Genomic DNA, 12192 nt, shown 5'->3' with positions numbered 1-12192 from the left:
TGCAAGAAAGCCAGGAAAATAAAAGATCTAATTCAAACACTTTTTGGCAGTTAGTGATTTGTTAAATAGTTTGTTTTTAATTGCTTTCAAAAGTGAGGGGGAAGGAGAAATCTTTTGTAATTCATGCTTCTGGAGAAAACAGCAAATGTGGGAAATCAGGCTGTTAATATTAGAAGTTTTAATGTGACTCACACAGCACATAATCTCTGCAGTAGTACAAGCAGCAGAAACGGAGACAAAGAAACAGATGTGCAAACTTCCTACTAGTTAAATCACAGCTATTTAATCAACAGCAGGACTCGTTCTTTGTTTCGTAATATTTCCTAGTTCAGAAATATCTCAATAGGAGAACGTGAAAAAGTGCTACAAGAAAAGCGCTTTGCTGCCTGTGGTCCAGCCAATCCTTCCTTAATAGAGCAACCTTTGCAAAGCTGGCCAGAAGAGTATAAAGAGAAGAGTTTGGCCACGTATAACTCAAATCCGGCAGCTTCAGCTGGGCTGAAAGCTGGGTGCCTGACTTCATGCTCACTTCTGCCAGATACAAAGAGCTTTCCAAACTAGAGGCAATAAAGAGGAGTTATGTTCCTTAGTGCAAAGCCAACTAGTAGGTTATTAATGTAATCAGAGACTCAGATAATTGCTCTGTGGCTGCTTTTCATACTGGGAGAAGGCACTGGTGCTCCTACAGTGGCATGTGTGGAGCTGCTGCTGGTCTCCGCTGTCAGCTGGGGCTGCTGCAGGACACATTGTGTTTTAATCGTAAAGCTGGGCTTGGAGCTGGGACAGGAACATGCCAGAGTAGAAAGTAGGAAGTAGAGTAGGCTCTACTTCCTGACATAAATGTGGCAGGTAGTTTTGCAGTCCTACCAGCTAATCAGACCAGATAAAACTAGAACAGAACACGAGGCTGCTGATAGAAAAGTGCTCTTTACATGTTTCACCTTATCCTGTACTCTGAAGCATTTTCCTTTAAAGATCCATGTGCTGATGGACACTGAGCAAAACCACAAGCATGGCTATTTTCTTGCTTTCTTGACAAGGTATTACCTGCCCTAGCATTCCTCCTTCATCTTCTGGGGTGCTGCAGGCTAAGGAATGTGGCCTTTGAGTCTTGTCGTGTGGTGTTTGCCCTTCAGCCTGTACATGGGTTACCATGTGAAATCATCATAGTCTTATTTTGGGAGTCTGAACAAGTCAGAGCTGGTGCTGTAGAACTGGGGGCTTGGCTGGTGGACTGAATAGTACACTTCTGTGTTCCTCTTCAGCAAGTGGAGAAGTTTAGGAGAAAGTCTGAGTGCAGATCAATTATAGGTTGGAACTGCTTGCTAAGCAGAGTTCATCGTCAGTTAAGAGAGAGACTGGCTTTTTAAATGCTGCCCATTTGTTGCACAAGATATTGCTGGTATGTGGAATTATTACAGGAGTAGAAGAAACTGCACATAATTTCTGCTGAAATTTGTAGTTGTTTGTGTTACTTTATAGTATGCAAATCTGTCTATATGACTGTAACCCTAATTTTATTAGGCTCAATTGTACAGCTCTGCAGTTAAATATAAGGGCCTGGCTGGTCTCAGAGGTTGCTCTGATGCATGCCAGCTTAGCTTTTGGAAAAAAAAAAAGAAAAAAAAAAAAGCCCTGATTTACACTATTGCATTAAAAGTGTGAACAACTTTCTTACTGATTTAAAACATGTCCCAAGTCACTGGTAGTGATCCGCGTCACAGTTCTGTGGCTGTGAATCATTTAATCATCACAAAACAAAGAGCCCCTTTCATGGAGGAGTGTTTCATATGTACGTATGATACATCGCTCATTTTTACAGCCAAGGGGCTGCATGTTGTTTATTCTTAGAAAGGAAAGCACAAGTCACCCACAGCCTTTCAAATCTCCATTTTAGGCTGCCATACTGAGGAACTAAAATGGATTATATGGATATCTTCACAGAGGTTTGTGAAGTGGCATAGATTTGTGCAAGCAGAACATTTGGTCTGGTGGTGCTAGAGTGGCACTTGTTGACCAGTACTCTGTATTTCTGTCATGGCGGCTGTAGCCCTCACACCCACATCCTGCGGTCTGATTTGGCACATGCAGAAACTCATTTGACGCCACTTAATTTTACTGTGCAGCAGCTGAAGGGGGTTTTTGTTACGTTCTTTCTAAACGAATGAACTGGTGCCCCTTGACAGAGTAGGACTGCTGTGTCGGTTGTTAATATATGTTGTCACGGAGTTATCTCTAGATCTGTCTGTGATGGGGGAGCAGCAGGGCCACCGGCCTGGGGAAGGGGAGGGAGATGGGAGCTGGGCCTAAAAACAGAACGGCAGCAACGATCTGAGGAGGAAAGTTAATTTACTGAATGTGATATCGGAGTGCAAGATAACACAATATAATACAACATATAATTGGAATTGAAGCTAATAAATAAAACTGAGAGTGTCTGAAACCAAAGGCCTTGCTCTGAATTGAAGGCAGAACGGCTGGCGCGCACATCCACATACTGCCAGACAGCAACAGAGAGTCCCACAACTTGCAGCTTTATCTTCTCCTCTGAACACAAAATCCTCTGGGGTGTTTATTTCTTCTCTTCTGAGAGCCAGGTATTTGGAAAATTGGCAGTCCATGGAAGTGGATCATTAATTCTTTAACTCCCAGTGATTTACATGGTGGTATGATATGGAATACTGAGAACAAAAATCATAAAATCATGACTATCTATAGGTACGCTTGTGTGTTAAAACATAGAGGGAAGCATACAGAAAATAGACTGAAGAATGCAAAAAAGTGGATGGAGTTTACTCCACCAAATTCAAACTTAGTATTTCACAGCTGCATAATGCAGTGTTGGACTGCTCACTTGATCTCATGTTATTTGCACAGAGAAATGGTCTCTGCTTCACACAAGAAGCAATCCTGTCACCTAAAAATAAAATAGCTGAAAGAATAGAAACACTTCTAGAATTATTTGACATTTTTTGTATCTTTTTAGTAACTTCTCATTTACCTGAATAATTAATGCATTTCATTTTTTGTATTCTCATTTCCAGCAACGTAACATTTCTCCAGAAGCCTTTGTTAATACAGTGCCTTTTTTTTTTTTTTTTTTTTTTTTTTTTTTAGATTATCATTCTTTCCTCTGAGGGTTTGAATACCTATCAAACATAATTCTTCAGTCCCTCAGTAACTTCTGTCCTCCTCATGAGCGTTGACTGCTGACAAAAAAAAAAAGAGAGACTATATCCTTGTGAAGAGTCACATGGTGCTTCTCTTCTATGTTGGGATGTGTGTGACCTTTCTGGGGCTTCTCAGGATTCCTAAGCACAGAACATGCCTGGACTGAAAGATAGAGTTTGCTGCAGTGTGTTTCTCTGTCTCTCTTTTTTTAAGGAGCAAAGATCCCTTTTGTATTTAAGTGTTTTTGAAAGTGCTCTATGAGGTTCAGAGTGTTTTGTAAGATAAACTTCTAGTCTCTTTGGCAGAAACTTCGGAAGTTCAAGTTACATTCAATTATATCTTCTCAGGTAAAAGCTGTTGGAGTTGTTTCCTGCTGGAACTTCAGGGTCATATTAGTACAGACTATTGAGAAAAAGAGAGAGGTTAGGAGAGCTGTGCTTCAGAACTCCTGGAAGATTTTCTGTGCAAGTTTTAATAGCCAAGTGGTAATGATGATTTAAAAAAAAAAAAAAAAAAAAAAATTCCAACAACTTTCAGATGTCACTGTTTTGCTTAGACTAACTTCAAGCTTATTTTTGCCTTCGCAGAGTATGGTTCTATTGTTTGATAATTTGGACAGCCTTCTTTTAGTGAACTGTTAATCATGTGTTATGAAATACACAATTTCCATTTCAAAGTCTTTCTTGCAAATTTATATTGTTATATAGTTAGCAAGCATTAGTTTAAATCAGCATGTTCTAATTCTTTCGCAAATGCAGCATGTGACTGTGCATGTATATGGCCAGGCAGTATGCTGGCAGGAACTGTCCTCTCCAATAGAAGCAAAAGGGAAAAAGAAAATTATTTTTCTGGATAGATGGAGGATAAATCTTTTTCAGAGGAAATCATTTTCAAAGCCCACAGCCATAAGGATGCCAACCACACTGTGTCTGGCACCAGAGTTATCTGGAAAGCTAAGCACAGTGCTCCGATTTAATCACTATATTAGTCTACAAAGTTTTGCTTCATGTGTTTGTCATTACTGACTTTATTTAGTCTGAAAGACATTTTCTTGTACTTGGCAATTTTTAGAAGGTATTGCAGCATTTGCTTGTTTTTGGAGACCTGTCTGCTTTAAACATTGAGAAGATGACAATTTTGGCAGTCAAAATAAATGTAAGAACCCACTTTTTTTTCCTTTTCCTCTGTCATGACCACAGGAGCCAGCTGGTTGTCACAGCTCGAGGGCAGCTGTTCCAGCTCCTGGCTGCACACCCTGCACCGAGCTGTGCAGAGCCCAAAGGCTGAGCTCGGCAGTGCCGCCACAGTGGCCAAAGCCACCTCCCTGCCACCAGGGACCAGCCTGGAAACTAAACCAGAATGGGTGAAATTTGTTGGATGTTTCAAGTCATTAGCTATGCTTGGTTTCAATCATAGCATAGAATTTCGAATGGATTAATTTAGCTATAAGGAGCTTTTTCCCCTGTTTGACTTCCAGCCGCTGGTAGTTCGAAATACGATTGTCAATTGATGAGATTATAATGGATTTCCAAAACACAGCCTGTTCCAATCAGTAGGTTTTTTTTTCTGTGTGGTTTTGTTTTCTTGATAGGAATTTCTCTAGGCATTTTCTAAGGTGACTACTTAAAGATGATGGATGAAAATTCCGAACCAGAGAACTGGAGCCCTTGGGGTGAGGGAAGCGACAAGGTCTGCTGCCCTTCTATTTTGCTGTCACATCACAAAGTTTTACTGTGTTTATCAAGTTCCTTTAAAAAATCAAAATGAAAAAAAATCATCAGAATTATGTCAACTCACTCTCAAATCCCAAATTACCTGACAGAGAATGTATTGCATTTTCTCTTGTCTCTACAGGTTGCTGGACTATAATACTCTTCTGGAAAACGATGTTATGTTTTGCTTTCCTCGGTTTTTGTTACTTGTAGATGAGACTGAATTATAACTGACTTTCATCTAACAACTGCAGCAACTCAAACTAGCTGTGTGGTCCAAAGAAAAAGTCTGGTAGCATTGAGATTGGAGAAGTAGACACAAACTGGTGATACATTTAATGGCTGTAATTGAAATTTTGAGCAACTTTAAGTGGCAAAATTGAACTGAACTAAAGCATGTGCAAAAAATATCTAAGAAATATCTTGGGATGTGACTCTTAAGTAGAAGTTTGTAAAAGTGGAAGTCCATAAATTAGTCCTTTGTGTCTTTTGTGTGCTGTGGAGGATAGCAATAGAATTGTTTCGTGTTCTACTTGGGATCTGGCATCGGGTGAGAGGCAGTTGAGGTTTTGATGACCCTTACCCTTTCTGCTGCCCGATTTGCTCTGCAGCTCATGGCTGCTCTGTTGACCTGCACCTTGACATCTGCAGCTACAGCCTCTCCTCTCCTCTGAACAAGATGAAGCTGTTTCCAGTCAGATGCTCTGTCTCCATCGTCAAGGAGGCTAGAGATGTTTTTGCTGGATTGGGCCCCAATTTTGTCATATTTTATACTTACCATTATTTAGACTAGTGTAGTGTTTTTAGACTAAGGAATAAACAATGAAAGCTGTGAAGAATTTTAATTTACTCAGGTGTATTTTGGTCATTAACTACTGTGTGACTCCGGTGATATTTTTGTTTGTTTATTTACGATTAGGAGCAATAGAGTCTTTGAGAAAGTATTCCTTCCTTCAGCATGCCACAGGCAGTAAGCATCTTTTTGTCAGTTTTCACAGCATTTACAGTGAGGCTTTTAAATTCTTACCAGCTGAAATAACAGAAGTCTTTTTTTTTTTTTTTTTTTTTTTTTTTTTTTTTTTTTTCCCCTGTTGTTGTACTGGATGAAATGTAAAGAACAGGAAACAGAAGAGACATAAGAGAACCTTTCAGGAGATTTTGATCAAACCACCAAGTGTCCAAAAATATTTTACACACTTGGAGATCAGTGCTGCTGTGGGAGGGAAGGAGAGGAGAATGCTTATCAGCTGTTCTGTGGAAAGATATGTTGGGCTTATTAAGTGCTGATTAATGTTTTTCATTTCATTTTACATAAAGTGTGTGTGTATATATATAATTCACCAAGATTATTTTCTGGTTTTTATTTATTTATATCATAAATAGGTTTGTGCATGTTCTGTACAGAAAAATATATTTTTCCTTTCCATCCGTTGCTCTATATTACTTGCATCTCCTTCCTATAACAGAGTAAATGAGATCATCTCTGAAATAAGTCTTAAAGCCTTCTGCAGCAAGGAAAGCATGTTCAGTTTCAAATATCTGTCTTTTGTTTATTAAACCTTGTTTGTGTTGAGTTGAGAAAAAGATTTTGGATAGTGTGTTGCTTTCACACTAATGACAAAGCAAGTTTTGCACTTGGCAATTGTATTTCAAATCAGAATTGTGATTTTTTTTTTTTTTTGCCTGACTGTAAATCTAAGTAGCTCAGGTTCCAGGGAGACCCTCCTTATTTGTGTCTCGTGTCTGGGGGAGATCTGTTACCTTATGCAGAACGTCAGAAATCATCATAAACTCCAATTCCTCTAAACTGTTTTTTTGTGTGTGCAAAATTTTCTAGGAGATACGGGTGTGCTTTTCGTGGGCCACAAGAGGAGGTGAAGCAGCCTGCTTTCAAGAGTGGAAGGGAGTGTTTTGCCTAGTTTGAAAGATTGGTGACACGAAAGGTAAGATTTTGAAAGCACGGCACTGAGTAGTGAGTGTTTTATTGCTTTTGATAATTTGAAGTAATGTATGGAAGACATTTTGGCAAGTTGAAATTGTCTGTTTCTTCAAATGAGATGCAAATCTAAGAGCGCTTTACTCTGCAACCCTATGTGCTAGAAGAGGTCTCTGCTGTGCTTTGGCACTGATGAAAGCCATTCCACACAATGCTCAAGCAGTGGGCCAACGGGTGATCTGTTTTACTCCTTGTACATGTGGCTGGGGTAAGAATACACTGAAGGACCCTGAATGAGGCAACAAAATATTACCAGGCTGGTGGAATAATTCCTGAGACTCTTCTGGCCCTATTTATGAGCCACAATCTCAGAAGAAGGGAAATAATGGCAAGTCTTTTAATTGACCACTGAGTCCAGCTTTGTAGGTTCTGGGTAAACACTGGGAGCTGTAAGGCTGCTCTACACGAGGCTGAAATTAAAGGAGCACAATGTTTTGGTTATATTTGTTTTTTGATTTGTAGAATTCTATGAAAAACACAGTTCAACCATGCCTGGGGAATGTGCCTGTGAATGCTCCATTAATATTTAAAAAGCTAGTCCAGTTCTTGGGTTGTCAGTGTTCTCTTTTCACATCTGTTTCCTAGCAAGTAAAACCACTCTCTAAGCATGGGGTCTGAACATTCAAAGGTTTTAAAAATGAATCCATTACAGAACCAGAAATCTAATCCTTCAGTTAATCACAATGAATATTTGCAGAGAGGAGCTATTGGGTACCTGCCTTGCCTCATTCCATATGAGTGTCAGGAACCAACGCACATCAGGAAACAAAATGCATGTAAATCGTTGCAAATATGAAGTTTACCAAAGCTGTATTTCTTGGCATTCAAAGTACAACCGGGCCTAATGGGGGCTTTTCAACTGCTGGAAAATGCCTATTTGTATTGAGTTGTTTAAGTAGACTAAATTGTTATTTTTTTGGCATGGGGTAGGAGGCTCTATGAGGCTTTTCCTATTTTCATCTATGGTGGTTGATTTGTGTGAGTGAATAAAGCAACTTATTTCCTCTGCCTTCTGTGTTCCTGAGTGGACCATAGCTGTTATGTCAAAAACATATTTATTTCTGATATTCAGACTAGGAAGTTTCTTCTTAGTGGCTTGATGATGAGAAATTTCTGGATTATGCTTAGCATAGCTTGTATGTGGGATGTGTAGGAAAAGGCTTAATATGTGTTTTGTCTCTTGATATCTTTCTGCAAAATGGAGAGAAGCCAACGCTTCCATTGTAGGAGCAGAGAGATACAATGTAATTCTGGAAAAGTGAGAAATAAGGAATTAGTCTTTAAAATGTCAGGCACTGCAGTTTCATTGTATTACACTGAAATCAAATGTTTTCATTACTGTTACTCTATGTTTAATGGAGGTTTTAACTGTATATACTTTAGGAAATTAGTATTGTAATTTTTCATTGCTTGCACATGTACATATGGACTTAGGTAATATTTATGTAACTTCAGTTTTGCGCATTAGAAATGAACTTGCTAAGTTTGTGTTCGAGGGCTTGCTTGCATGTCAACATAGCAGAACTGAATATCTGGAGTTGGGCGGACTGCCTGTCATGGGTTTGTCTAGTTTGTCTAATGACACTTCCTGAGCATTTGGCAAAAAAGTCGGGCTGTAAGGCTTTGGGAATCACCTGCTTTTTTTTGAAATGAAGTGCATTTACTTGGATGGGCTTCCTGTAGGTGTGGCATATATTTTGCCCTCCCCACGTTTCCCCTGTTTCTTCTGCTTTCTTGCCTTGCTTTTAATTTCAGTAGCCTGTTATGAAAAATGACATCAGTGCAGTGGTTAGACAGTAAAAGTTGGGCACAGTGAAGTGCAGCAAAAGCAGTGTTATTATGCCACGAGTTGAATGATGATGAGAGTAAAATATTTCACTTCTTGAGGCTCACAGATGCACAAGTAAATCTCAAGAGATGTATTAATATGCAACTGTAATTTGTAATATAACTCAACGTAGACAAATCCATTTGATGCAGGCCTGATAAGATTTTTTTTTTTTCAATTTTGACTGCTTAAAGTGTTGTATGCACCAAAACTGATGTGTCAAGATAAATGCATATAAGTTATTTCCTTTTCCTCCCCCTATTTATCATCACTGACGAGAAGAATAAAAGACTGTTATATTTTCCTGGATCATACAGTTTTACTTTGTTTTATTGTGACATCTGTCGCACAAAAGTTTTATCCTCTTAAGCATCTTACTAAGAACTGCCATTTCATGATGAGGACTTAATCTTTGATCATGACATATTTTAACCAAGATGTGTCAGTTAGGCTCTGCATTTTCTGCAAAACTGAAGAACTATTGGAGGTGTTTACTTCCAAACAGAACTTTGGGGAAAAGGAATGTAATTTTTTGTGTCATGAAGGATATTACAGTGCAAGTAGGAGCAATTTTAAAAGAAGCAGTAAAGAGGAGAGATGTAAAGTCTCAGTAACAAGAGAATGTGTGATTTTGACACTATATTGTTCTATGCTATATTGATTTTTTTATTATTTTTTTTTCCCCTCACAAAATGGTAACTGTCTCATGTATATAAACAGTATGGGCTTATTTGTACAGCTCTGAAAAATGCATGACCAGACTCTGAGCTCAAGTGCAAGGAACTTCCCTTTGTGCCAAGGAAATGTTCACTATTTCACCCAGGAGACAACGTAATACTTGAATTCATATGGTTTGACAAAAAGTATCATGGGTGCCATTTACTTTTGCATGAATCAGAATCACTGATTGCTACTTTGTTTCTTCTGAATCACATGAAAATTAATCAAAAACCTGGATAAGCAAAATTTATAAACGAAGGACATTTAAGCCCTTGTAGTTCTAAACTCAAATGTGATTTCTCTTATTTAGTTTTATGAAGACTCAGGGCCAAAAAGATGAGATAGGAAATCGTTCCCTGGCGTCACCTTCAGGCATGGTGTGGTTTTGGTTCTGATATGTGTGAAGGAACGGCACGAGTCAGTGCAGCGATTCCTCACATGGTTCAGTGGAATTCATTTCACTTTTATCTGCATTTTGGAAACTACATCACCTGCATAGAAACACACAAAATTTCTCAAGTTACTTTTAAAGCAGTTTTGGGATAATGAAACGTGAGCTTCTTGGATCATGCCCTTTCTGCACATGAATGGAAGGCTATGCCTTTTTTTCTTTTGAATGAAGAGAAGTGTTGATAATAGGCAGAGTACGCATGATTTCTCCTATAATGGAGACTTACAGCCATGGAGAATGCTTCCTGTATATTCTCCTCCATTCATCAAATTATATTTTATGTCACTTGGGTCAATTCTTGAGCTGTATGTGCAGTATATTATCAGAAAGCACAGGAGAACTGGAATCCGGTAGTGAGTTCTGAGGCCAGTTTCATGATCTCCTCCTAAAGCTCACTACTTGTTATTAATGATGAGCACAGCACCTGCTTAGGCTATCTGCTAGCTCCTGCCCCTTCACTTCCCATGCTAAGCAGAACAGGCTTCTACTGAAGGCGCTGCCCAAGACCTGTACTGTGCTGCTGAATAGGTGTAAGCTCTTTATTAATCTGGAACCATAACTACTTACTTACACAAAGCAAATAGATTCAATGGAGGTTTTTTAGATTATTCTGCAAATCACATACCAAAAAAGATGAAGCAGAAAGAAAATTCCTAAAGGAACAGCAATTCTGCCCCAAGCCTATGCCCTTCACTGTGCTATGGTAACCTCCCACATCCCACCTGGGCCAGAAACAATTTTCCAGTTGTTTTATGTTTTTTTTTTTTTTTTTCTTCTGCCTATTCTCTTCAACTTTACAGCTACAACCTCCCCTGCTGCATGCCCTGTACCAGCCTCTGTTCCTGGTGTGGCCTCGTGCACAAAACAGATAGGAATAGAATGTAATTGTGAAAGCACCTCCCTCACAGAAGCTGATGTTCAGGATACAGAATGCTCCAATACAAGGCTAAAGTATCCAATGTCCTCATGGACAAAACTCTGACAGAAAAGGGTATTTAGGGCAGTAGTGGTGGAATCAAAATGGTAGCACTGTGTGAACAGAAAAGTAGATGTGTTTTAAGGAGTAATTTAGTATTTCAAAGAATAATGGAAAGGAACAATATGGTGAATTCAAGTGTAGTGGAAACTTACTGAATTTTTGGCCTATTTTTCCCCTTAGATTTGAATTTGTAGAGCTGTGGATAGAGGTTTTGTCTCACTTCCTAAGGTTACTATAGATTCTTTCGTAGAGTCTGGTTATTGATCCATGCCTCTCCCTGCTTTATCAGATATTTTGATTATCATCTTGCTCGTTCACTGTTAAGGTTGCATAATAAGTCTGCAGTGTATCGTCCTATGGCACAGAGGAGTCAAGAATATTCCTTCGCCTCTCATTTTTCCTCTGAAAGTCATTTCCATACAGTGGTGTTTATTTTTTCCCTAGTCTGCTCAGGTTTCTATTTTTTTAAGTGCAGGGCTGAGGGTTAAAAAGACTCTCAGCGTGAATTTGCCATCAGCACAGCTGACATCAGTTCTTCAGAATGGCAAGTACAATAGAATCTGAATCACTAATTAAGCAGGTACACCATTTTGGAGGTGCTCATGGCTACTGATGGTGATGTTCAGCCTTGTAACAGTCTCCTCTCTCTGAAGCGTGCTCAGTGATGAAGGGCATGTTGTAATCTAAGATTTGTTAACAGAAAGAGGAATATTCATTAGAATCAGCTTGTCTGTGACCTATGCTTTGTATTTCTTTTCATAAAATGTTTTATTGTTGATGAGATTTCAGTAATTTATGGTAATCAATTTGTGAAGTGATCAGAAAGCAAAGAAATTTGTGGCTGTGTCTGAATGACTGAGCTCAATCTCATGTTCAAGTACTGTGAATGTCTGAACTTTGGATCCTATTGTGTCAAGCCCATCCAGGCAGCTGGTAATTTTCTAATGTTAATAATCCCCTTCCTTTCCTATTTACAGTGTAAATTGCTAACACATCTTCCTGAAGGTCTTTTAAGAGAGGAAAATATCAGTGATATACAAAGTATTATAAAATAATGACCCTCCCCAGAGGGGAGAGGGGTGGTGGGGAAAGCACGCTGCAAGATTATTGCAGAGTAGAGTCTACATTGCTGTGAAATGGTGCTGCTTTCTGTGTGCTCTTGGATATCCCCTGAACACAGGGAGAGGAAGAGAAGACAAGGAAGGTGAGCTTTGCGGACAGTGTGATCTGTCAGCTATACCAGACTTGGCCCTTGATGAGAAGAGAAGGAATGCACTTCTTGAGGATGTCACAGCTCACTGCTTGTGGAATGAAGTGGCAAGGGCTGTTTGTGTG

At 39.1% G+C, this 12192-nt stretch overlaps 1 protein-coding gene across 1 annotated transcript in view; it reads left to right on the top strand.

Annotated features, from left to right (window-relative positions):
- The first annotated feature begins 6720 nt into the window (after positions 1 to 6720).
- Positions 6721 to 12192, top strand: part of CDH11 (cadherin 11) — a 230452-nt gene continuing 224980 nt past the window's right edge. Inside the window, exon 1 of the mRNA XM_052686662.1 lies at positions 6721 to 6826. The gene's annotated coding sequence lies outside the window, so the exon portion shown is untranslated. The remainder of the gene's footprint in view (positions 6827 to 12192) is intronic.

This window comes from Tympanuchus pallidicinctus, unplaced genomic scaffold, assembly GCF_026119805.1.
Source record: "Tympanuchus pallidicinctus isolate F22 unplaced genomic scaffold, pur_lepc_1.0 scaffold22, whole genome shotgun sequence".
In the NCBI taxonomy this organism is placed as follows: Eukaryota; Metazoa; Chordata; class Aves; order Galliformes; family Phasianidae; genus Tympanuchus; species Tympanuchus pallidicinctus.
This window is presented reverse-complemented; position numbering and strand designations above follow the sequence as displayed.